Source organism: Hyperolius riggenbachi, chromosome 10 (assembly GCF_040937935.1).
Source record: "Hyperolius riggenbachi isolate aHypRig1 chromosome 10, aHypRig1.pri, whole genome shotgun sequence".
NCBI classification, from domain to species: domain Eukaryota; kingdom Metazoa; phylum Chordata; class Amphibia; order Anura; family Hyperoliidae; genus Hyperolius; species Hyperolius riggenbachi.
In genome coordinates, this window is record NC_090655.1 from 14,566,939 (window position 1) to 14,593,654 (window position 26,716).

Below are 26,716 nucleotides of genomic sequence, written 5' to 3' on the forward strand. Positions count from 1 at the left end.
TGACCGGCTGCATTGGGAGTCCGAGTAAGCGGACACTTGATAAAGGAAATTTTTTATTAAATTTTTTTTTTTTATTTTAAATCTTGACAGACGCCGTATTTAGCAAGTTGAAAGGCTTTGTTCACATTATAAATCTCCAGCTCTGTCGCGAGCGCTGAGCGATTTATCGAGCTTTTTCTAAAGCTCTTTTCCCTGCGGTTTGCACTTAGAAAACCGCGTTTGTAAGCGATTTTTGCTCGGCGATTAATTTTGACGTTTTCTGACATCAGTCAGGAAGTGAACTCTTGTAGCCGGAAACTGAATAAATACAATGTCTTTATTCATAAAAGCGCTCAGGAAATCGCTATACAAAGCACTTTGCGATTTCCCTATACCTTCCATTATAGCCAAAGCGCTCAGAAAATGGCACATGTAGCCTGTCATAGGAAATCCTTACACAAGCGCTTAAAAAAATCAGCAAACGCTCATAGTGTGAATGAGCCCTTAGGGCTTGTTCACACTACAAGAGCATTTAACCACCCTGGTGTTCTATTAACTGCGCCAGGGTGGCGGCGCAGCAGTTTTTTCTTTTTATATTTTTTTTTTTTAATTGTGTAGCTAGCCTAGCGCTAGCTACATGATGCCCCCCTCCCTGCGGCGTCCGCCAATACCTTTTGATCGCCGCCGGCGCATACCCTCCTAAGGAAATCCCGTTCTGAACGGGATTTCCTTTAGGGCTTTCTTCGTCGCCATGACGACGATCGCGATGACGTCATCGGCGACGTGACGTCAGACTGAGTCCCGAACCACCCCTCAGCGCTGCCTGGCACTGATTGGCCAGGCTGCGCGGCGGTCTTAGGGGCCATTACGTGGCGGCGAGCGGTGGCGATCGTCACCAACACGCAGCAAGCAAAGTGCTTGCTGCGTGTTTAAAAAAAGAAAAAATTTGAAAATCGGCCCAGCGGGGCCTGACCGGCGCCCTCTGGCGGTCATGGACGAGCTGAGCTCGTCCATACCGCCAAGGAGGTTAAGCGCTGGTGATTTGAAAAGCTCTATGCAATGCTATGGGGGATGTGTCCAAAATCACATCGCTGCAGTGTGAACACACACATAGGATAACATTAGCAAGAGCTTTTAAAATCGCAAAGCGCTCAGAAAAGCACTTGTAGTGTGAACCGGCCCTTAAAGGGACCTTTAACCTGAACCGAGTAAAATTATTTTATCTAAACACATGATATACATTAAAATTAATATTACATACTTACCTCATGGCCAGTTCCTCTCAGAAGCTCCGTATTTTCTTTGTCTGTTCTTTCTGAAATATATCAGTGGCTGTCAGTTATAACTGAAAAGACAACTGATGAGCAAGGTAACATCCATGTTTCCCTATGGCTCAAGTGGGCGATATTACAGTTTAATAGTGTGCCGACCAGAAAGCTGTTATGGGTAATGGCCATTTTCAAAATGGAAACCTGAGAATTCCATTGATCACAGTGAACAAACAGGACGCAGGAGTGGAGAGATTGATGAGTAGACTACACGGGAGGCAAGTACGACGTGTATGTTTATTTTGACTTTACATTTTCAGTTCAGGTCCCCTTTAAGAGGGCTAACACCTTGTTTACCTTGTGCATTTATCTATACTTTGCTTGGTATGGTTACTATTAATATTTGGACTCCCAATCCACAATATAAGCAAATAAGAGCTAGCTTTGGCTCCATAGAGGCGCTGCAGATGTCTGCCTCCGTAATGTTTCTCATTGTTGTTGCTGCAGCGTTTGGAGAAAAGAGAATCCAGCATATGGTCTCAGCAAACCCACACACTGCTTCTGTGACTACAGGACTCCTTGTGATCGCCTTAAAGAGAACCCGAGGTGGGTTTGAAGAACATTATCTGCATACAGAGGCTGGATCTGCCTATACAGCCCAGCCTCTGTTGCTATCCCAAACCCCCTAAGGTCCCCCTGCACTCTGCAATCCCTCATAAATCACAGCCATGCTGCTGACAAACAGCTTGTCAGAGCTGGCTGTGTTTATCTCTATAGTGTCAGTCTGCTGCTCTCCCCGCCTCCTGCAGAACTCCAGTCCCCGCCTGCATCCCTTCCCTCCCTGCTGATTGGAGGGAAGGGACGGGGGCAGGGACCGGAGCTATGCAGGAGGCGGGGGAGCAGCTGAGACTGACGCTACAGATGTAAACACAGCCTCACAGCATGGCTGTGATTTATGAGGGATTGCAGAGTGCAGGGGGACCTTAGTGGGGTTTGGGATAGCAACAGAGGCTGGGCTGTATAGGCAGATCCAGCCTCTGTATGCAGATAACATTCTTTAAACACACCTCGGGTTCTCTTTAAAGAGGAACTGTCGTGGAAATCTTAAAATTTAAAACGCATACAAATAGGAAGTCCGTTTTTCCCAGAGTAAAAGGAGCCATAAATTACTTTTCTCCTATGTTGCCGTCACTTACAGTGGAGAGTAGAAATCTGACATTACCGACAGGTTTTGGACTAGCCCATCTTCTCATGGGGGTTCTCAGGATTTTCTTTATTTTTATAAGCACTTAGTGAATGGCAGTGGGGGGCATATGACCATGTTGTCACACTGTTTCGGAGGGTCGTATGATGACCTTTTATGCTTTGCAATGGGGGCAGGGCATCACACGGTAAACGCACAGGCCAGGTGTACAACCAGCCTCAGTGCAAATTGCATGCGGCCTGGAATTGGGTGAATCGGAAGCACTTCCAGTTTTGTTTTTCCCAATTCCAAACTACACACAAAATGTCAATTAAATGTATAGTCAAGCCTGAATTATTAGCACCTAACTGACCAACTCTAAGGCCCAGTGCACACCGAGCGGTTTTGGATGTGATCCGCCAACCGCATCCGCCTGTCTAACCGCTTGGCTAATGTATTCCAATGGGATGGTGCACACCGGCAGTTTGAGGTTTGTAGCAAACCGCATACATGCCTCCTGCTGCACGTTTAAAGAAGCGTTTCTGCCTCAATGTTAAGTATAGGAAAAGCTCAAACCGCTCAGAAAAACGCTACATCAGAGCTGTTTTTCAGGCGTTTTTGTTACACAAGCTGTTCAGTAACAGCTTCACTGTAACAATATGTGTAATCTGCTACACCAAAATGCTCCAAAACCACTAGGCATGTTTAGAAAACGTCTCTAAACATGCCTAGATTCACTCTGAAATCCGCTCCAAAAACCGCTAGCGTTTTGTGGATCTGCTAGCGGTTTTGATGTGCACTGGGCCTAATTGTTGCTGCGGTAGTATAAACTTCAAGAGAGAAATCTACAAAAAAAGACCACTCCACCTTTATTCAAAGTCAAATGAGCGTGTCTTTTTTTCTAAAATCTGCAATAGATGTATTTTTACCCTGTAATGTGCACTTGCGTCCTCCTGTGATTGCGCTGTATGGTAATTACACGCTGCCTGTCACATGACCACAGAGCTTCCCAGTAAATGCTGCCATTGTTCTATATGTTCTCCGAGGGGTCACTGCCAAGCGTGGAGGAGATGACAGAGGGTAAATAGCACTGACAGGTTTACAGCAACACAAGACAGACACCAGCACAGCCACAGCCTGGCTTCTGGACGGACAATTGTATACAAGTGCTCACAGGAAATCACTGACGGTCCACCAGTCCTTACCACCATAGGTGAAATAAAAAGTAGCTAAAGAAAGCAGAATAATTATCCAAGTTTGCTTGTTTCATGTTATTTTGGAAGGTCATCTTTAAAGGAAAACTGTATTGTCATTAAAAAATGTTTCATTTACAGTACCTGGTGCATCTGGCGGCCTCCTGCAGCCGTCTTGTGCCCACTCTGGTACTCCACGATCCTCCGGTCCCTTGCTGTGCCTAAGTTTCGTTCTTGCCAACTTGCAAGTCGACGTCTACTGCCCCTGCACAGCCATGTCTGCGTGCTACTGTCACCGGGAGCGTCCTGCACAGGCACAGTAGGATAGAACCCTTATACTGCACCTGTACAGCCATGTCTGCGTGCTACTGTCACCGGTAGCGTCCTGCACAGGCACAGTACGAGAGAACCCTTATACTGCACCTGCGTAGGACGCCCCGGCAACGGGAGCATGAATGAGGACTTGTACGGCCAGGGCTGTGCCGGCGCAGTGGATGTCGACTTGCAAGTCAGTGAGAACGGAAGTTAGCTGCGGCGGGGCACCGGAGGATCGTTAAGCACTGGTGTGGGCACGGGACGGCTGCAGGGGGCTGGACGAAGCCCTAAGTAAGTGATTTTTTTTTTTTAATGACATTGCAGGTTACACTTGCCTTGCAAAGCTGCGTTGCCCTGTAATGTGCAGGGTACCGCAATGCAAGGCTATGGCGCCTAGCACGCTAACAACATAACGTTGCGCTGGAAGTGCCCGATCTGCAGCAAAGTCAACAGTGTGCTACTGTCAGACTTCTGCGTCGACGCAGTGGCGGCAGAAGTAATGCAAGTCAGTGGGCGACACAGGTAATGTAAACCTGCTGATGGCGGTTCGGAACAATGTGAATACGACAGGGAATCCCAGTGACGTACTTCTTCCTGTCCAGTAGGAGGTAAGTCACTGGGCGAGGGGCATGCAGAAGGGCGGCGCTATGCATATGACCCTGTCAGCGCACTGTGCTGCAGGGTCATATGATTGACATGTTGTGCATTGTACTTGTAAAAAAGTAGAGAGCCCAATAGTGCAATATTGTCTGGTAAGCTTAATATATAATGTAATGTCAAAGGTTCTTCTACTCACAAAGGTGGGTTACCATCAAGTAACCACTTGACAGGCAGGTGGGGTGTATTAGTACCTGACCCCACTCAGGTATAAAAGTCGCTCTCTGTAGATAGGATAATGGGGAAAGAACCCCTCCACCAGGGGTGGACTTAATCGTGCTGTAATATGTACGAACAGAGGCGCCAAGCAGAGTAAAACAATGTTCTAAAAATGATAAAAAGAGGGAAGTCGAGGTGGACTTACCTCCCTCTGGTAGTGGACATATACTCAAATGCAGAGTAAAAATATATACAAGTTATTCACAGCTCCATAAAATCGCAACGCGTTTCGCGGTCAACAGTCCCGCTTCATCAGGCAGTACAGGAGCATCTAAAACTGGTTCAGGTTTATAAAGCGTGTGAACGCCTCTGTGCGTCACACATTTTGTGCATTGCGATGGGGCGGGGCATCTCAACGCAAACACACAGGCCAGGTGTAAAACCGGCCTCAAGGGAATCTGAAATGAGAGGGATACGGAGGCTGCCATATTTATTTCCTTTTAAACAATGCAAATTTCCTGGCTGCCCTACTGATCCTCTGCCTCTAAAGCTTGGGTACACAGCATGCAATTTGCACTTTAAATCCCACATCCAATCAGGAAAATGATTTGGACACCATTGATCTCTGACCAACAGTTGATATCAACTATCCCAGGCTCTCTCTGTCTCCTTTGCATGTCGCAGCTCGGACAACAAGCAATGAGCTGTGGGGGATTTGTTTTCAGCAGATTTCCATCTCTCCAGCCACTGCTCCCCTTCTTCTATAGCACACCTGCGTACTGGTCACCCTAGTGTAATCGTGATCCAAGTAGACCTTTGGCCGTCAGTTCTGGGCAGCTATCTCCAGCAGTAAGTCCCTGTCTGTTAGTGGGAGAAAAGCCTTTACAAATGCGTTGTCCTTGTAGTGACTAGTCTACAGGTTTAATCCCCTTCGACTTGTTACTAAATTGAAACTTTTGTTTAACTTTTAGGCTGAGACACTGCTCAGCACTTTACAGGTTATCTTTAGCTAACGGTCAACTCTTTGCTGAGCTATAATACAACGTCGCGTAAAACATTGCCATAAAAAAAGCTTTCAAGCGTGGTTTAATGTTCTTTTTCTTTTCATTTTTTTTCCAGTTGAAATGGCAAGACTGCATTTCATCGTTTTACTGTGTGTTGGTTAAATTGAGAGTTTTGTTTTCAAAGTGGTTTTCATACCCTTGTAAATGTCACACTTTCTGTGGATGACATTGTAGTATGACTTAACGCAGGTTAATGCAGCACAAGTGAGGATTGCCTTTAGGGAATTATTATGTATTTATCAGGGCTGTGGAGATGAGTTGAGGAGTCAGAGGTTTCCTAAACTGAGGAGTTGGATAATTTTTGTACCGACTCCACAGCCCTGGTATTTATATAGCACTGACATCTTCTGCAGCGCTGTACAGAGTACATAGTCATGTCACTGACTGTCCTCAGAGGAGCTCACACTCTAATCCTACCATAGTCATAGTCTAATGTCCTGCCATATTCTCATTATGTATTTATATAGCACTGACATCTTCTGCAGCACTTTACAGAGCACATAGTCATGTCACTGACTGTCCTCCGCGGAGCTCACAATCTAATCCTACCATAGTCATAGTGTAATGTCCTACCATATTATTATTATGTATTTATATAGCACTGACATCTTCTGCAGTACTTTAGAGAGTACATAGTCCTGTCACTGACTGTCCTCAGAGGAGCTCACAATTTAATCCTACCATAGTCATAGTCTAATGTCCTACCATATTATTATTATGTATTTATATAGCAGTGACATCTTCTGCAGCACATTACAGAGTACATAGTCATGTCACTGACTGTCCTCAGAGGAGCTCACACTCTAATCCTACCATAGCCATAGTCTAATGTCCTACCATATTATTATTATTATTATTATTATTATTATTATTATTATTATTATTATGTATTTATATAGCACTGACATCTCCTGCAGCACATTACAGAGTACATAGTCATGTCACTGACTGTCCTCAGAGGAGCTCACACTCTAATCCTACCATAGCTATAGTCTGTCCTACCATATTATTATTATTATTATGTATTTATATGGCACTGACACCTTCTGCAGCACTTTAGAGAGTACATAGTCATGTCAAGGACTGTACTCAAAGGAGTTTACAATCTAATCCTACCATAGTCTATTGACCTACTGTATTATTATTATTATTATAATTATAATAATGTCTTTAACCCCTTCAGTCTCTGGTCCCCTAAGGCCCCTTTCACACTACATCCCTTTACCTGCGTTTTGACAAAAAGTCAAAACGCAGCGTTGACCAAGGTAAAATGAAATGAGAGGACCCCAGGCCACCAGCTGGAAGCAGAGCTGCGGGGAGGGACTTATCGGCTCCCAGGGGCTGGAGGAAGCCCCAGGTAAGTAGTGGGTTTTTTTTGTTTTTGTTTTTTTTGGTTTTTTTTTATTTAGCTTGGACCTTCCCTTTTAAAGGAAATCAATATGGCAGCCTCCATATCCCTCTCACTTCAGATGACCTTTAAGTTTGCATACTGGCTGTAATTATTAGCATCTCATTGACTATCTGTAGTCAGAGTAGAAGAGTACATTGGCCTGAAAAATGAACCAACCCCTCAACAAACTACTATCGGAACTATGCGCCCAACCATGGTGTGACTAAGGCATTATTCACAGATTCCCGCTGGCAGTCTTCAGGCATGCTGTCACTGAGCAGGTTCCCCTCTGTGGTGTCCCGCGGGCTGTGAACGAGTTAACATGGAGAGATTTACACCTAGGAATGCTTTGCACTCTTGAGATGTTTGGACTTGTTCACATTCCCCGCCTGGCTTCAGAGTTGGCTGCTATTATACCGGGCACAGATACCTGCTCACAGGGCCAGCCTGTATCATCCACATTGTGTACACACTCTTGTGCCCTGGCTATGTTCAGTTTGAAAAGACCAGATCGGAACACAGAAGGAAGGAGGAAAGGTCAGCTTTTCTGGATGACTTCCTGGGCACGTTACTTTGTAACTTCTTCCAATAGCTCCACTCATGAACCTGTTTTAAACCTGTGTTGTGTCTGTACTTGCCTGACAATCCTTACAGCTGTAGAAAAAGGCATTTTGTGTCCATTCTGTGCTGCTGGATTCCTTTTTAAGCTGCTTCCAACCAGCTGGTTCAGACAGACAGCTAGCAGTGGCTTGTTTAGCTGCTGATATACACTTCTCTGCCACAGTGCAAAAGTGTTTGCCATTGGTTCCCGTTGTCATGTTTTTAGTCCCTGGGGGGGGGAGGCGAAACCATGAACACATAGTATCCGAAAGAAGATAATGGGATCTACCAATTTTAAAGCGGACCTAAACTCAGAACTTCCTGTCCGCTTTTTAAAGATCAGCAATAGCATAATAACCTTTAACCACTTACTGACAAGCTGACGCATTAAAACGTCCTATTGGAGCCTGTTAACGGCTCCAGGGCGTTTTAATGTGTCGCTCGCTCCCGCCACCACTGTGCACGTGTGCGCGCGCCTCCCCCGGCACCGTAAATAGTTGCCTTTTTCATCTATATTTTATGAGGGTATAGTACGATTACTTTACTACATAGGGGCTTGTAATTATGGACCGGACAAGAAACAATGGACAGAAAAATTACACCTACTGTATATTTCCCTGTATAGAATTAAGGACCATATTAGTGACATTACTTGCTGTAATTTCAAATCCCCAATTTCCCGTCATGTTCATCTTGAACATCGGGGTGATGCCCGTTACGTTAAATTCATAGGACTCTATGTCATACATCGGCACCCCAGAGGGGGAAATGTTGATAGAGCGTTACTCCAGTTGGAGTCCCGTTGGATTTTTAATCTTGGAGCCACTAAAGACAAGGGCCTCAATGATAGTATTAACTACCGGGTTTTTCTTCCACAGTAGGCTCGTTTAGGTTAGATCCCTCAGCTGTTGCTCTTTTTCGTTTGGGGCCCCCCTTTCTCCATTTTCTTTCCACCAGGCTGCTCTTTCATCCGCCTGTCTGTATGGGTTTTTCACTAAAAACCCTTCGTTCCTCCCCACTGTTACTTCACTACTGTCCATTTTAGTACAGTGGACATGATATATATTGATATGTCCACTGGTTATTTGACTGTTATGGCTGCACTTGCACTCTGAACTTTATAGGATATGGTTATAGGTTTATTTATATATAGAAAATGACGGCTATTAGGTTTAACTTCATGTGCCGCCCTGTATGTTGCTATGTTTATATTGTAATTGTACTCTGTTCTTTTTGTTAAGTTATATTGTATCTCTGCCGTCTCTCCCGCCCCCGCCCGCTCCCCCCCCCGCCCTCCCTATCTGACGGTGCGTCACTCTAAACACATGCCGGAGGAAACAGCTTCCGGCTTTGTGGCATGGAGCGCATTTGCGCTCCAGTGACGCGCACTCGGACGTCTCCGCGTCTTCACGCGGAGCGGTCACATGGGAGTGCGCGGGGGGCGTGGCTGAGGGTTTGGGAGGAGTACGGCCAGTACAAGAACGCCGCTATGGCGTCTTAGGAACACGCTTTTTGCTGTCTGCCTTTGAGAATGCCGTCAGAACACGGCGAAACATGTCAGGCTGTCTGACAGCTTAGCAAACGCCGCCTATTGCCGCTTCAGACCCTCATCTTCCATCAGGATGTTCCTGGCCATTAAGCTGGACTGGTAACTACATCCTTTGCACTCATGAATCCCTGAATGGGGGCAGGTTTGATTTTGCATTGGAACTTTATGCCATCCGTAAATAAATTTTTCCATCATTGCTCTAGTGTTTCGGGGCGACTGATGAACGTTGTTGCTGACGGATTCCCAGCTTGGGAACTTTGCTGGCACTATACTGTCTCTCCTGTCATACTCATCATTGCTATGTGCTACAGTGTTGGGCTTCATAACAGCTATATGCCACGCCATGCACATTACACTATCATCTGTTTGCAAGCTCGTCTTTTAACAACAGCATGATGACAGACTGCCTGCTTTATTAACCCTCCCTGCTTATTGGTTGCCCCTGCGAGTGGGGGGCACAGCCTTGTGGTTTCCTACCAGCATCGTTCACCTTGCATTTGTTCCAGTGTCATCTCTGCTCCTCTAGCCCCATTGAGTGGGGGCTGCTATTGTATTGAACTGTATGAATATAGCTTTTCAACCAAAAAATACAGAGGATGTTTTTACAACAATTGTTTCTTACATGCCTGCCTACAACCAGCTTGATGTCCATTACATGAGGACTCCCTTCTATTTTTTCCTGTTTTTTTGGGGACTGCAGCCCCATTTTTTTCTAGGGATCTGGAGTGTCCAGCGGCAACATTTGGCTAATTTGCAATATATATTACTGTTTTTTAAATTCATATTTATGTTATGCACCTAGTCTTGGTTTTTTGTATAAAATGTACTATTAAAAGTATTTATTGATTTTCATGCACCCAAGAGCCAATTCTCTCCTTTGTTGCTTTATATATATATATTTCCCAATAATATATTGTCGCAATACATTGTCATAGGGACATAATTTAAACAGTCTAACAATTGGGACAAATGGGCAAATACAATTTGTAGGTTTTTTTCCACAGGAGAATGTTTTATTTTAAAATTATAATGGCCAAAACCTGAGAAATGATTTTTTTTTTTCCTTTTTTTTTTTTTTTTTTTCAATTTTTTTCCCATTAAAATGCATTTAGAATAAAAAAAAATTCTTGGCAAAATGTACTACTTACAGAAAGCCGAATTGGTTGCAAAAAAACAAGGTATAGTTCATTGTGTTGTGATAAATAGTAAGAAAGTTATTGGTGAATAAAAGGGAGGAGCACTATAGGGTGAAGTGGTTAAAAGAAAACATCCACAGATAGGCTCATGTTCAGCGTGATTCCGTGTACAGTATTCCAGTCATCCAAAAAAGAGAGTAGAGATGGGCACTGCCAAATAAAAGCCCTTTATTGTGACTGGGTAGTGGTATACAGCAGTGGGGGGGGGGGGGGGGCAGAAAGTCTGACAGCTGTTTCGCAGGGACTAGCCCTGCTTCATCATCAAGGCTATGACATGTACGACATGTTGTAACCTAGTCCCTGCGAAACAGCTGTCAGACTTTTTTGTTTGCCCCCACTGCTGTAGACCACTACCCAGCCACAATAAAGGGCTTTTAGTTGGCAGTGCCCATCTCTACTCTCTCTTTTGGATGAATAGAGCAGAATGCAGTCGAGGCGTGGCTCACATGTCTGCGGGGGTCGGCGTCCCCTCTCAGACCGCGCAGAGAAGCACGGCTGAGGTTTCAAAGTCCTTCAAGTCAGCAGAGAAATGGGTTACAATAGCTCCTTCACAACTGAAGGGTTTAATCCAGAATTGAATTCCGTATGCAGCAAAATGTAAATGGTTACATTTACAATGTGTAACTAATCCAGGATTAAAGGGATTAGCCCGCTGTATACGTTAAATGTTCAACATGTGGGGAGGTAAGTCTAGATATAGGGGGAATTAATTCATGTGCAAAGAAGGGGAAATGAAATAATATAAAATACATTCAGAGGATGGTGTGAGGCTGTTATATAAAGAAAACCTAACTACAGAACCTTATTCAAATTCAGAGCTATATCGCCTATGAGCACAACCTAAGCAGGTACCTAGGGCCTGGTCAGTGCCCAGGGGCCTGGTTGTCATTTCTTGCATAACCACGACCCACTCATCTTTACCAGAATGGGAAGTAGTATACAGGGAGAATCTAATTCACACATCCAATTTTTTACTCACCAATGATTGGCTAATCGAGGAGGAGATGAAGTTGTCCAAAACCTGTCACTAACTACTGTAAGTGACAGCAATATTCCCCATGAGGAGATGGAATAGCCCAAAACTTGTCACCACGAGCTGTGACAGTAATATAAGAAAAAAGTAATCTATCTGTAGTGTATTTTATATGTTTGAATTTTAATTTTTTTTTTTGCGCTGGTTAACGCTTAATCCAAGGTTTTGTTTCTGCGTTTGCGCATCTCAGGTGCAATGCACACTTCAACCACTTTTCTAATCCACTAAGGGACCATACGCTGGTGCTCACCTCCTGCAGGTACACCACTCCTGCAATACCATCACTGAAAATAACAAACTGGAGACGGCTCACAAATGGCTTCAGCAAAACAACTGTATTGTTAGCCGGCATTGGCACACAACATGTTTCGGGCGGAGCCCTTCCTCAGATCTCCCACCTGTGTTTATCTAGCTTGGTGTCATGCAGTACAGTCATTTGCTTCTTTCCTTTGTTACATTGATTTTCAAGGATTGTGCTCTTCTCGAAGTCTACAAGCCACCCCCTGGAAACCGCTGTTTGCTTCTCTGTGTTTTATGCAGGGATTTGTGGCCTGGTCTGATTTTTCCACTCTCTTGTTTATTTAAAACAAAACTCATTCTGTTTAATTCCATTGTAAAGTTAACCGTGTTGTTTGAGATTTTTGTTTTAAAAATCAGTATTTATTACATAGGGCATTCACGGTCGCCAGCTTTCTACCAGTCTTAATATTTGGTTAGAACATATGAACACATTAGAACTGTAACGCTACTTATTTGATTGTTTGATTTTTCATGATTTCTGTGAAAAAAAACTCTCTAATGGCTCATACACATGAGCCACACTGGTGGCTCGAGCCAAAAAATAAATAAAATTAAAAAAAGCAGCGACAGCTCATCGCCAGGTCCCTCTGTGCAACAGCCGTACACACGGCGCACAGAGGGACACAGATTCGGCGGAAGCTGTCGCCGAAGGTTCCGACCCCCCCCCCCCCCCCCTGCGGAAGCTCCATACATTGTGTATGGAGTAGCTGTCGCTAGTCCGCATACACAGTTGCGTCGATGTTGCGGGGCGAAGTTGTGGCGACAGCTTTTGCCGGCGATTGGCCGCGCTAATCGCCTGGCGACAGGAGCGACGGTTCGGGGCGTGCGCGCCATACTCACGGGCGACCTGTCGCCGCAACACGCGCGTGCCACGTGGTTGCGGCGACAATTGTAGCCCGTGAGTATGGGCCATTAGGACCAGGCTTTACAGGCGGGGCATAGTGGTTAGTGATCTCATCTTGCAGCGGTTCAATTCCCAGCCAGGGAACTATCTGCACAGAGTTTGTATCTTCTCTCAGTGTCTGCTTGGGTTTCCTCTGGGCTTTCCGTTCACTTTGGGATGTGAGCTTCCTAAAACATCCCAAAAAAATACAGATAACTTAATTGCCTTACCCGTAAAATTGCCTTTAGGCCTCTTTCCCGCCTGCACGTTCCGTTTTAGGGGACGCTATGGTCACATAACGTGCCCCTAACGCAACGCCTGGTGGTGCTGGAGGTGGACGCCAGATTGAGCCGCGTTGTGTGGCTGTTGGAGCTCCTTTTTTTTTTTTGTCTCATACCTTGCGGGGACCACGTGATCGGAACACTCCGCATCACGTGGTCTCGGCAGCCGCTCCAGGAAGAAAACACAGCAGAAGTGATGGGGAGTCTGGCTCTTTTCAATTAATCGGTTCAATGAATCGAGCCGAATTTCCTATCACTACTCGGCAGTGCAGTGAATATTAATGAGCCATGTGGCTAACCATAGCGGACTCTCCCCGCCTCCTCTCCTCCTCAAAATAGAAAAAAAAAAAACATTACTGAGCGTGTGCAAACAGTATAGTCTTTAGCCGCGTAGAACGCACAGCATGCTGCAGTTTTAAATGACGTGCAGCGTTACAATGTAACGCAATGTGAACACTGTGAACAGCCCATTGATTTTTCATTGCTGTGCGGTGGGCTGCGTTACTGGCTGCTCTAACGTGCGCCTGTAATGTCCCACTGTGAAAGCAGCCTTAAACTATGATACATACACTACACCAGTGTTTCTCAACATTTTATTGGTATGTACCCCTTTTACAGCCCTGTACTCACCAAGTACCCCCTAGCATAGTAAACATTATCCCAAGTACCCCTTGACAAATATATATTTAATCGTAGTACATGATAATTGGTTCTAAATTTCCAAGCATTTACTATTGCTTTTAACTAGCTAAAATACTAATTTGGTGTTTAGAGTTTTAGAAAATGATAAATCTTATTTAAATTGGTTATTTTTGGGTGAAGTATATCAAGCCCGAGTATCCCCCGGAACCATCAGAAGTACCCCCTGGGGTACATATTATTATTATTATTATTATTATTATTATTATTATTATTATTATTATTATTATTTATAAAGCGCCAACATATTCCGTGGCGCTGTACAATGTAAGAAAACAAACAAGGGATACATAATGATACAGACAATGATATACATCAAATATGAACACTGATACAAGATACAGCACTGCTGATTACAACTTGATTTAACATGATGACTAAAATGTATAAATTTCTAACAGTGTGCAAGCAATTGAATTAATAACATTCCATGACACAAAAGGGTGAGAGCCCTGCCCTTGCGAGCTTACAATCTAAAGGAATGGGGTGGAAACAAGAGGTAGGGGAAGTATACAGTATATGTACAGGCAGTGCGTAATTAGGTTATTTAGTGGGTGCATGGCCTAAGCTAGAGAATATGCTTGTCGGAAAAGGTGGGTTTTGAGGGAGCGTTTAAAGATTTCAAAGGTGGGAGAGTGGCGGATGTGTTGTGGAAGGGTATTCCAGAGGAGGGGTGAGGCACGTGAGAAGTCTTGTACACGTGAATGTGAGGAGGTAATTGTAGAAGAGGATAGAAGAAGCTCGTGTGCAGATCTGAGATTGCGGTTGGGTTGGTATCTGGAGACTAGTGAGGAGATGTACAGGGGAGAGAGATTGTGGAAAGCTTTGTAGGTTATGGTTAAGAGTTTTTTAACTGAATCTACTGAACTACACATACCACACGTTGAGAACCTAGGCACTACACGATACATACATAGACATATGGCTATGGTATGGATTAGATTGTTAGCCCTTCTGAGGGACAGTTATGTAACAAGACAACATACTCTGTACAGATTATGCAATCTTACTGACAATCACCCCTTTTGTGGACTAGAACAATCTCTATTTTGACCTATGACACTGTACTATCAAATCCTTTGTATGATCTAGTTTTGTTGTGAGTTTCCTGTATGTCCTACCTTGTATGTTAACCCTTTTATCTATTGTGCAGCGCTGCGTAATATGTTGGCGCTTTATAAATACAATAAATAATAATAAATACCGCAGCTATCTGGTGAAAATTTCTCATCTCTCTGCTTGTCGGCTCGGGGCAGTTTCCTTTCAGTCCCCCGTGGCTGGCTGTAACAAATTCTAACAGAAGAATGTAAACAAAAGATGATGTTCTTTCCTCTTTGGATGTGGATCCTAAGCTGAAGGGGCTTTTCACTGCAGAATGAAGTGCTTTGTTTAACTGTTTGAATGGTTTTGTGCTACAATTTTTTTTTTTATTTTTTTTTTTATTTTTGATAGTAGGTTTAAGGCTGTAAATATTCTTTTAGAGCAAAGTGCTGAGTTTCAGACCATTTTAAAGTGAACCCAAAGTGAAAATAAACTGGTGAGATAAACAATTATATTTATCCTCCTACTCCTAAAAAATACTTTTTTTTATATTTTTTAACCTGCTGAGCGGTCTGGACGAGCTCAGCTCGTCCAACACCGCCAGAGGCTGCCGCTCAGGCCCTGCTGGGCCGATTTTTGTCAAATAAAAAGCAGCACACGCAGCCGGCACTTTGCCAGCCGCGTGTGCTGCCTGATCGCCGCCGCTCTGCGGCGATTCGCCGCGAGCAGCGGCGAAAGAGGGCCCCCCTAGCCGCCTGAGCCCTGCGCAGCCGGAACAAAAAGTTCCGGCCAGCGCTAAGGGCTGGATCGGAGGCGGCTGACGTCAGGACGTCGGCTGACGTCGATGACGTCACTCCGCTCGTCGCTATGGCGACGATATAAGCAAAACAAGGAAGGCCGCTCATTGCGGCCTTCCTTGTTTATTCTGGGCGCCGGAGGCGATCGGAAGATCGCCTCCGGAGCGCCCTCTAGTGGGCTTTCATGCAGCCAACTTTCAGTTGGCTGCATGAAATAGTTTTTTTTTTTATTTAAAAAAAACCCTCCCGCAGCCACCCTGGCGATTTAATCAGAACGCCAGGGTGGTATCCCATGGTTTTCTTTAATTAAAGGGAACCAGAGAGGAACGTTATAAAAAAATAGAAAAAGCTTTTATTACATACCCGGGGCTTCTTCCAGCCCCATAAGCCTGGATCGATCCCACGCCACCATCCTCCGCTTCCTTTATCGGCAGTACCGGGTCCCGTCACTTCCGGCGGGCGCAGTAGGCAGCCTCACGCCTACGTATATGGAGAGAGCCCCGTGTGATGCGGACAGTTGGCCGCGTCTGCTGGCCGATTGGCGGTAATGACGGGACCCGGTACCGGCGGATCCAGGCAGCAGAGGACGCCGGCGTGGGAGCGATCCGTGCGTATGGGGCTGGTGGAAGCCCCAGGTATGTATAATAGCCTTCCCCCAACGCCTCTGGTTCCCTTTAAGCACACAAAGTAGGTTGACTGTTTTACTGTCTCTAATCAGTGGCCGCCTATTAAGTGTCCCAGAGTGAGAAAACGGTCAATAGTTCATGTTTTTATCTTACCCCTGAGCTGCCAGGAAAACGTTTATGGCTGTAATTTGCTTATCATTGAAGTTTACTATATTCCATACTTCCATGCCAAGAAATGAAGGCCCCTTTTCCATGAGCAGTAGATAGGTAGTGAAAAGCCTCTCAAACTCTCACAACTGCTCGCTGCTTCCTGGTAACTGCTCGCCGCTTCCTGGTAACTGCTCGCTGCTTCCTAGTAACTGCTCGACGCTGCCTGGTAACTGCTCGCTGCTTCCTGGTAACTGCTTGCTGTGCACACAGTTCAACTGCCCGTGGAAATGCGCCCTAAGATTGCCACAATTAAAAGATCCAATTTTTCACCAAGATCATTTCGAACGGTAGTCCTGAAAAATCGAGCGCTTTACTTTTGTTTTTGAACAATAAATCCAATTGTATTTCCCGTTGTTTGGGTTTTTTTTTTTTTTTCAGATGTTTGGAAATTTCAGACCAACTTTATCAAGAATTTTATGGTTTGTCATGGATTTTCAATTACTTGGTGTACAGTTCCGATACATTTTTTTGAGCTTTTAATTATTTTATTCATAATTGGGGAAACATTTAACATAGGTGTGTGGTATATTGTAACAATTTAAAAATCTGACCAATCAGTCAGAAAAAAATGATTGGTATTCTTGAATTTAACAGATATTTAAAAAATTGTCTGTCTTTTAAAGTTATTTAAAAAATTGTGTGGTGTGATTATTTTAAAAAAAAAGTGTGGTTTAAAAAATTGTGTGGTGTTAACTCTTTCAGGCAGCAAAGTAAAACAGCCTGGTTGTTAATAGCTTTTGCATTGTACATACACATGTTTATCTCATGTGACATATCGTTTCGGGTAGACTATAACAAAGAAAAGTCAAGATGCTTGTTTGCCGTTTTGGATTCAGCCGTACACCAGAGGGCAGCAGCCGACCCGCTGTTAGACTTTAGTGACGGTCTGGTATTGTTCTACTTAAATAATTATTCAACCATTTGAGAAGCATTAGATGCAAATTATTTCACATTTGGCGCGGTTCTTAATGGCGCCTGTCATTTCTTTATCATTTGGCTTTTGCATTAAAAGCCTTATTGGCTGCAACAAAACATTACTGTCTGTTCATCTTGCCAAATTCTCACCAATTGGCTTCCAAGTTCCTCATTTTGTCCACCTCTAAGACCTACGTGGTTGTGCTGCACTTGGATAAATCATTAGCTGTGTTCTTGTCACAATGCCTCAGTGCTTTCCTCTGCTCTCATGTCATACTTGTGAAGTATTGGCTGGTACTGAGGGTGATAATGTTCATGATGGAGAGAGAAGGGGGAGAAGGTCTGCCACAGTAAGAACTTCAGTCCTCTAATGCTTCGTACACATGATGCAATTTTCCGCCAGATTGCAAATTAAGCTTCAGGAATCAAATCTCAGCTGTTGTGAAACATTCCTTCTTTCACCTAAGGAATATTGCAAGGATTAATCACTTTAGTATATGTACGTCCTCTGTGACTTCATCTAAGCCACGAGTCAGTAGATATACGTCTTGTAGCAGAAGCAGTGCTGTGCAGGATTGGGCTTCCTCCTGTGCACATTTCTTGCACTATCTGATGCAGCACTAATTGGTGAACGGGAATATATGTTCCCTGAGCTAATGAGATTGATTTTTACCATTAAAAATACTTTTATTTTCTCAGTTCATAGTGAAAAATACACCCTGTAGCATTATTTCAGAATCGAATAACTTCACCATAAATTGTGACAGGGACATAATCTAAGTTTTGTGATAAGCAGTAAGAATAGCCAAAGAAAATTTGGGTTTTTTATCTACAGTAGCAGTTTTTATTTTTAAACTGGAATTGGTAAAACTGAGAAATACATGTTTTTTTTTTTCTAATTTTTCTCTGTTTCTCCATCAAATTCATAGAAAACAAAATTGTTTGAGGAAAAAAAGACATACAATGAAAGTCTAGTTTGTCTTGAAAACAACAATATATATATATTTCATTTCTGTGTCATAAGTAGGGATAAAGTTATTTCTGATAAAATAAGGACATAACTAAACTGTCAAAACTGCTCTGGTCCATAGGCGGGAAACTAGGTCTGGATGCGGAGTGGTTAAACGCCTCATACCTCCAATGGATCTTCCAACTTCGTTCATGTTTTCATCACATAACGGCTGGACTATTGCAATGCATCTATACAGGCCTTCCAAACCAAGACCTACACCGCCTGCAGCTAGTACAGAATGCAAGACTGTTACCAAGCCAACCTTTCCTCACTACACTGACTACCGGTTAAAATGGAGAGTTTTGTTTCAGATCGGCTTACTTACATTGAAATCCGTGCACAATCTGAGCCCTGGATACCTAAAGGATGTGTTGCAACTGCATCACAACCCCCAACAATCTTAGATCAAAAGGATGTAACACCTTGGTCACCTCCAGAGTCCACATCAAAACCTTTGGAGGCAGAGCCTTCTGTCATGCTGCCCCTACACTGTGGAACTCCCTGCCACACCTAATCAGGACAGCTCGATCCCTGGAAGCATTTAAAGGGATACTGTAGGGAGGTTAGGGGAAAATGAGTTGAACTTACCCGGAGCTTCTAACGGTCCCCCGCAGACATCCTGTGTTGGAGCCACTCACCGATGCTCCGGCCCCGCCTCCGGTTCACTTCTGGAATTTCAGACTTTAAAGTCTGAAAACCACTGCGCCTGCGTTGCCGTGTCCTCGTTCCCGCTGATGTCATAAAGAGTGCACAGCGCAGGCCCAGTATGGTCTGTGTCTGCGCAGTACACTCCTGGTGACATCAGCGGGAGCGAGGACACGGGCGTGCAGGCGCAGTGGTTTTCTGACTTTAAAGTCAGAAATTCCAGAAGTGAACCGGAGGCGGGGCCGGAGCATCGGTGAGTGGCTGCGCGGGCACAGGATGTCTGCGGGGGACCATTAGAAGCCCCGGGTAAGTTCAGCTCATTTTCCCCTGACCCCCCCTACAGTATCCCTTTAAGTATAAACTTAAAAGCCACCTGTTTAGTCTGGCATTTATGAACATCTGGCTATCTCCTTTTGTAACACAGTCCAGCGTGCAACCCTGTATTGATCTAAGACACAACTATGCGCTTTGCATCCTATGGGAGAAAAGTGCTTTACAAATGATATTGTATTGTATTGTATTATTATAGATTGACGTTCAAATCCATTATTTCCAACAGGTCTGATTTGATTTCCGAGCAATTTTTGCATTCTTAGAAGTGATCAGAAAATTAATATGAAAAACAATCGGAAATCAGATCAGATCAGACCTCCCGGAAATTATTGATCCTGATCGTCAATCTGACGGAAAATTGTATGGTGTGTACCAGGCATAAAGGTGGCCAAATATGATTCAATATTTTCGTTTTTTTGTAGAGAAATCTGTTCGCTTTTTCTGATTATCCCAACAAGAAAATGTTATCAAATATACCGTACACTTATGATCAGTTTTTCCAAAAATATCAAACAAATGATCAAATATAAATTTCAGTTTTATTTTTCTATCTGGTTTTTGCAACACCTCCGATCAGATTTTTATTGAAAAAAAAAAAGAATAATAGTTTTGTCTCGATTGATAAAAGATTATTTTTGATTTTCTCTCTATTTGATCGTTTTGGTCGAATAAATAGGAAAATCAAACAATTTGATTGTACCGTGTATGGGCCTTTAACCAGCTAATGACAACGTAACTTATTAAAATGTCATGTTTGAGCCTGTTAATGGCAACAGGAAGTTTTAACCTTCCTGGCGTTCTATTAAGATCGTCAGGGCGGCTGCGGGAGGGTTTTTTGTTAATTAAAAAAAAAACTATTACATGCAGCCAACTGAAAGTTGGCTGCATGAAAGCCCACTAGAGGGCGCTCCGGATGCGTTCTTCTGATCGCCCTCCGGCGATCAGAAGTAACAAGGAAGGCCGCAATGAGCAGCCTTCCTTGTTTCGCTTACCTCGTCGCCATGGCGACGAGCGGAGTGACGTCATGGACGTCAGCCGACGTCCTGACGTCAGCCGCCTCCGATCCAGCCCTTAGCGCTGGCCGGAACTGTTTGTTCCGGCTATGCTGGGCTCGGGCGGCTGGGGGTGCCGGCTGCGTGTGCTCCTTTTTATTTCATCAAAATCGGCCCAGCAGGGCCTGAGCTACACCCTCCGGCGGTAATGGACAAGCTGAGCTCGTCCAGACCGCTAAGGAGGTTAATAAGCCACTCATTCCCGCCACGCTCTGCACGTGTGCGCGCCACTCTCGTGTCCTTGCGTCATCCTGTCCCTATGTCCGTGCGTTGGCGCTGCTGCGCATGTGCAGCATGGACAGCTGTTGGGACGGAGCCAGGCGGGCAGCTACATGCGCACTGACATGCGGTGGTGTGACAGAGACCTAGAGTCAGTTTTTGAACGGGCTTCGGTCTACTAGTAGTACTATGAATAGGTATGACGCGTGGAGGAAGAAGGAAGGGGAACAGAGGAGGAAGAAGCCAGGAAGCCTGGGCATGTGCAGAGATGACCTGTAAGCTTTCCGTTCCGGGGTCACAGCGTGACTTCTGACAGTTGCTGCTGTAATGGGTTTTGAAACTGAAGCACCGGGAAGCAGAGAGCTTGAGACAGGGCAGGGTGAGTGTGTGGGAATAACTCATTATACGTGGGTGTGCTTACATGCATACGCAGGGCTGCTGGTCAAGCTCCCTTTAAAGCGATTTGCTCAGAAAATGGTGCAGGACCTACTTTTGCAATTGGGAAAAAAATCAGCGCTGATGTGAGAACACTCGGAGGATTTCATTACACAAGTGCTTTTACAGTGATTAAACAAGCAACTTAAAAACCATCATAGTGTGAACCAGTTCTTAGGGGGAATTATTTAGTTTTGCAATTCTTGGCTGTGGGAACTGTGGCAGTGAAAAAGGGAAAACTTTATAAAGGGTTTTTTTTGTACACTTGAAGTGTATACTCATCACTGAGAAGTGCAGTGAAAGGGTACCCATAAACTTGTAGATTTGCAGCAGATTTGACCATCAGATTCCTGTCAGGTCAAATCTTACAGGAATGAATCTGATGTGTGCCACACACTAGGAACATTTCCAATAGATTTCAGAATGAAATCAATTGAAAATCGATCGAAATGCAACGTCGCACTATTCGATCCAATGCTGCCAGCAGCCGTATGACCTAGATTTTTCCATCTGGATCGATCGAGTAAATCGGTCAGAAATTATTCAGGCCAATCGATCATGCTGCTGTATCGATTTTCTAGCTCCTTCGATTGGAGCGATCAAATCTGCCATATTTCGATGGCTGGAATCAACCAGTGTATGGGCCCTTAACTGATGGCATGTTATCTCTTGCAATAGTGGATTATCTCTATTTATTTAGTTAATCTGAGGCTTTGTTTTCCTGTTTTTTTTCACCCAGGCGCTGCATCTTGCTGGCATGTTGCCTCCTCCCCCCCCCCTCCCCCCCCCCCCATTCACTCACTCCTTCCTTTGATACCAGGATTTTCAGTGATTGCGTTCTTTTTGAAGTCTCTGTTCTGGGAAATGTTGTTTGCTTTTTGTCTCTTATGGCCCATACTCACGAGGGACTTTTGTCGCCTCAACACGCGGCGCGCGCGTGTTGCGGCGACAGGTCGCCCGTGAGTATGGGCCGTCGCACGCGCGCGCACCCCGAACTGTCGCCCGCCGCTCTTGTCGCCATGCGATTGAAAGTTTCAATCGCATGGCAACAGTCGCCGCCGCACCTCCGCCGCAACTGTCGCTAGTCCGTGTGAGTACGCGGACTAGCGACAGCAACCTCCATAGAGGTGAATGAAGCTTCCGGCGGGGGGAGGAGGAACGTCGGCGACAGCTTCCGTCTCGCCGCTGGTCCCTCTTCCGCGTGTGTACGCGGAGGGACCTGGCGAGGAGCTGTCGCCGGCCTGTCGCCCACACGCTCACGTGTGCTGGCGACAGGCAACATTTGCTGCCCGTGAGTATGGGCCATAATGCTGGGATTTGTTGCCTGGTAAGATTTTACTGCCTTCCTATTGAAAGAGAAACTTTGTCCTCAGGGCTCCCATTTGTTAAAGTGGATTCGAGGTGAACGTTTACACATTGCATAATTGTGTTCCTTTCCTATTGTTTATAGGGCATTCTTCAAGCCAAATACTTTTTTGTTTTTGTTTTAATACTTTAATTCCCTATAAACTAAAAAAAGCCACGCCCACAGGTTTTCAGAGAGCCAAGGCAGTAGCAAGGGCTCATGGGAGCTCAGTCTGGTCAGGAGGAGGGGGAGGTGTTACTAGCCATTGATTTCAGAGGCAGAGGGGAGGAGGAGGAGGGATTAGGTTTTTTTTTTTGCTCATGATGCAGATAAGCCTGCTTCTGTGTAATGTTTCCAAACAACATGGCTGCTGTCATTGTATCACAGGAATAAATAATCATATTCTATTAAAGCTGTTTGCAGCTAGATTTGCTGTGTAAACTATCTAAACTTTAGATAAGATATATAGACAAGTTACTTGTTATAGTTAGTTTTTCATCTCGGATCAGCTTTTACGTTTATTTTGTATTGTTGACCGTGCTGCATGTTTTTTCTTTTGTCCCGAAAGTTAGCATTTACCTACAGGGGGCAGCTGTGGACGAAGCAGGTGGTTTCGGCATTCAGCGGCGAGTGACGAAACTAGGCGTCGCTATAGCAACAATGTTATACGGCACGGGGTGCTTAAGGGTCATTCGGGGTCCCTGCCATCGCTGGACCCTGAATTACATCTCTCTCCGAGATGCGATGACTAGGAGGGGAATAGTATTTGTCACCGCCAGGGATTCCAGAGGCAGGAGGGTGAGCCGATGGCAGGGTGGGCCATCGCTCGGCTTAGGGCTCTTTCACACCAGAGCCCTTTTCTGCGTTGTAACACAAAGGCAGTTCTTTGTGTTAACCAAGGTAAAATGAAAGTCCATAAACTTTCATTTTACCTTTCACACCCGACGCTGCGTTTCAGTACATTGCGGTTCCGACGCACCTGGGAGCATCGATCCGCCGGGAGCCGGCGTTTTCCGTCGGGTTTAATTAATAGCTACCGCCGCTGATTGTGCTGCACCGCAGATACCCAACAACACGCCGCAGTCTATTAACGTGTGCAGGAGAACGGCTCCTGCATGCGTTGTCTGGTGTGAAAGGAGCCTAACCCTGTACCCCGTCACCAGAGGTGTACATATACGTACACTCCAATGAACGCCTTTAAAGCCTCATACACAGGCGAGATGGTTCTGGGCCAGTCGGGTCCACCTCTGCCAGGAGTCTAGTGTGTGTACAGCGAGAGACCTAACTGGCGGATTGCCTTGACCAACTGCAACCTGATTGTTCTTTGTTCTTCTTTTCACACTGCCCACTCTGTGCTGCTCCATTGTGTGCCACGTCATCGGCCCACCTCTCCCTCCATAGCTGCAGTATGGGCTGCAAGCCTGTAGGCTAGTAACACATCTGTACAGAACCCTGCTTTGGAGTATCTTCCGAGGGATCAAGTAATGATTCCTACAGACAACAGGCCTGCTGTGTGTGTACAAAGCCTAAAGTAAACCTGAAGTTTAAATTATCTAGTGAGATAATTCATTCCACATGTAGTATGGATGTTAAATAGAACATTAGTTATATGGAAATGGGTCTTCTATTTTTATTTTCAGTTTAATGGCTTCATTTCTAAGATTGAATAAGACTGTCACAGTTGCTGTTTTGGAATCCACACTCTGCCTTGTTAAACTGAATAGTGACCCTTTGAACTTTCCTGCACTTAAGCCTCATTCGAAGCCTTACTTTTCAGGAAACTGGACTGAATTTGTCAAGCTGTCTACAAGCTCTTTTACGTAGATAGGCTGTCTTGCTCCAGATTTTGGAAGTCTCTAATATTTTAGGATTCTGCCAGCTGAGGAGATAAATTGGTTGAGCATTGTTGTCTTACTGGAGTAACGGAGTCAAAGACTATCACTTCTGTCAGTGCACATAAACGTGTTGGTGGGTATTATGCATAAATGCGTCGGTGGGTATTGTGCAGAAATGCGTTGGTGGCTTTCGTTCAGAAATGCGGCGGTATGTGACTATTTGATAAACCGCTAAGCAATTGACAAAGTTAACTTTTTTTACTTAGTAGACGTTTGAGGCACAACTTCCGCTTACCACTACTTTTTAAAAGATCACCTGGTCCCTAATAAAGTTGACAACAAAATAGTATATAAATATAATTTCATATTTTATAGTTTTATAAATTGGGAGGTATCAGGCCAATTTAGAGCAGTATATGATTTGGACCCCTGTACAATTTTACAAAAACATTGCAATAGCTGTAATTACTGTGTGGGCTTATTCAAAACATACAAGAAGCCTTAGCCAAAAATCCTGGCATAATCTGGTTCCATTTTCTAGGGAAGGGCTAAAAACTGCTAAACGGGTCCACTGACGTCATTACGTCTGTCACAATATTTGTATGGTTCAAAAATAGAAATTCCATGATTTTGTCATTACTGTAATTATTGTACACTCAATTTCTGAAAATAAAGTCTCTTACAAGCTATAAACTTGCATGCTAATTGCACTGCTGGATTCAGCCAAACACCAGAGGGCAGAAGACTTTAAGGATGGTCTTAAATTGTTTTATATAAATAGTTAAATGACCATTTGAGAAGCATTAGCTGCAGACGGGTCCACTGACGTCATTACGTCTGTCACAATATTTGTATGGTTCAAAAATAGAAATTCCATGATTTTGTCATTACTGTAATTATTGTACACTCAATTTCTGAAAATAAAGTCTCTTACAAGCTATAAACTTGCATGCTAATTGCACTGCTGGATTCAGCCAAACACCAGAGGGCAGAAGACTTTAAGGATGGTCTTAAATTGTTTTATATAAATAGTTAAATGACCATTTGAGAAGCATTAGCTGCAGATTTTCAGCTTGGCATGACTGTTAATGGCACCTGTCAGTTCTTTAATGGTGACTTGCGTATTAAAAGCATTATTGGCTGAAACAAAACACTACCGTCTGCTCCTCTCGCCAAAGGTTCGCCAACTGGCTGCTGAAGTTCCTCACTTTGTCCACCTCTGAGACCTAAGTGGTCTGGTAATGGAGAAGGTTATGCTGCACTTGGATAAATCATTAGCTTTGTTCTTGTCACAGTGCCTCAGCGATTTCCCTGCTGTTTATCGAGTTGTACGTGTGATGTGTTGGCTGGCATTGTGAGTTCCCAGCAAGCTCACAGTGAACAGATCCTAGGAGGGTGTAAGGGGAGGAAAGGGATCAAACTGTATAATATCAAGAAGAAAGAAAAAGCGTGCACCATCCTTCTTTCGCAAATTTACTGGTGTGAATATAGCAGTCCTTATACATGTAATACGTTGACCACCTCAAAGTACAGTCATAAGTGCATAAAATGCAAACCCGGAGAAAATCTTACATAACCGGATCCAGCAGGGTAGACTGTGCAGAAGGTGGGTGAAGGGTCACAGCAGTGGGGCGACGGCCGTTTCGCGTCTCACAGATGCTTAGTCACGCATACCACTTCCGCACAGTCTACCCTGCTGGATCCGGTTATGTAAGATTTTGTCCGGGTTTGCAATTTATGCACTTATGACTGTACTTTGATGTGGTCAACGTATCACGGTTTATAAGGCCTGCTTTTTCCGCTTCAGTAGAGCAGAGCACACGTCTATAAGTGGCAGCAGTCACACTACGCAACATCAAGTACTACAGGGAGACGGTTTTAGCATTGTTGCTATAGTGGACTATTCACCTGCTCATTGCTATCTTTTTGAATACTTTTGGAAGTGACACACACAAGTTTTGCTTTTTTCTTGATAAGATGAGGAAAGGGATCAAAACTCCTTACTAAGCACTATGCAAAACAGAATGTTGCCTTCATAAAATCGATTTGTATGTGCAATTTTGTTGAAAAGTGAGGAAATGATTGTGCCTGCACCTAATGGATGATTTGGTTACCCCATGGGCACTAATGAAAATATCGGCTATTGGGCGCCTGATAAATAGTGGGCGCTGGGCCCATCTAACCGAAATGTTTTCTTTTCAAAAATAAGAAAGTTTGTTTAGCTTTTAAAAATTAGTTTTTTCATATGTTTGGTTTTTAAAAATGATCACTTTGAAAATAAGAAGGTCAGGAAGAAAGTATTTTAGGGTTAGGTGTCAGGAAGGGGCGTTTTAGGGTTAGGCGTCAGGAAGGGGGGGGGTCTTAGGGTCAGGCATCAGGAAGGGGGGTTTTAGGGTTAGGCATGAAGAAGGGGGGGTTTAGGGTTAGGCATAAGGAAGGGGGGGGGGATTTAGGGGTAGAAGTCAAGAAGGGGTGTTTTAGGGCTAGGCGCCAGGAGGTGCA

At 44.4% G+C, this 26,716-nt stretch overlaps 1 protein-coding gene across 1 annotated transcript in view; it reads left to right on the plus strand.

Moving 5' to 3' along the window:
* The window catches only part of DOCK1 (dedicator of cytokinesis 1), a 589,023-nt gene that overhangs the window by 19,191 nt on the left and 543,116 nt on the right, over positions 1-26,716 (plus strand). The gene's annotated exons all lie outside the window — the stretch shown is intronic.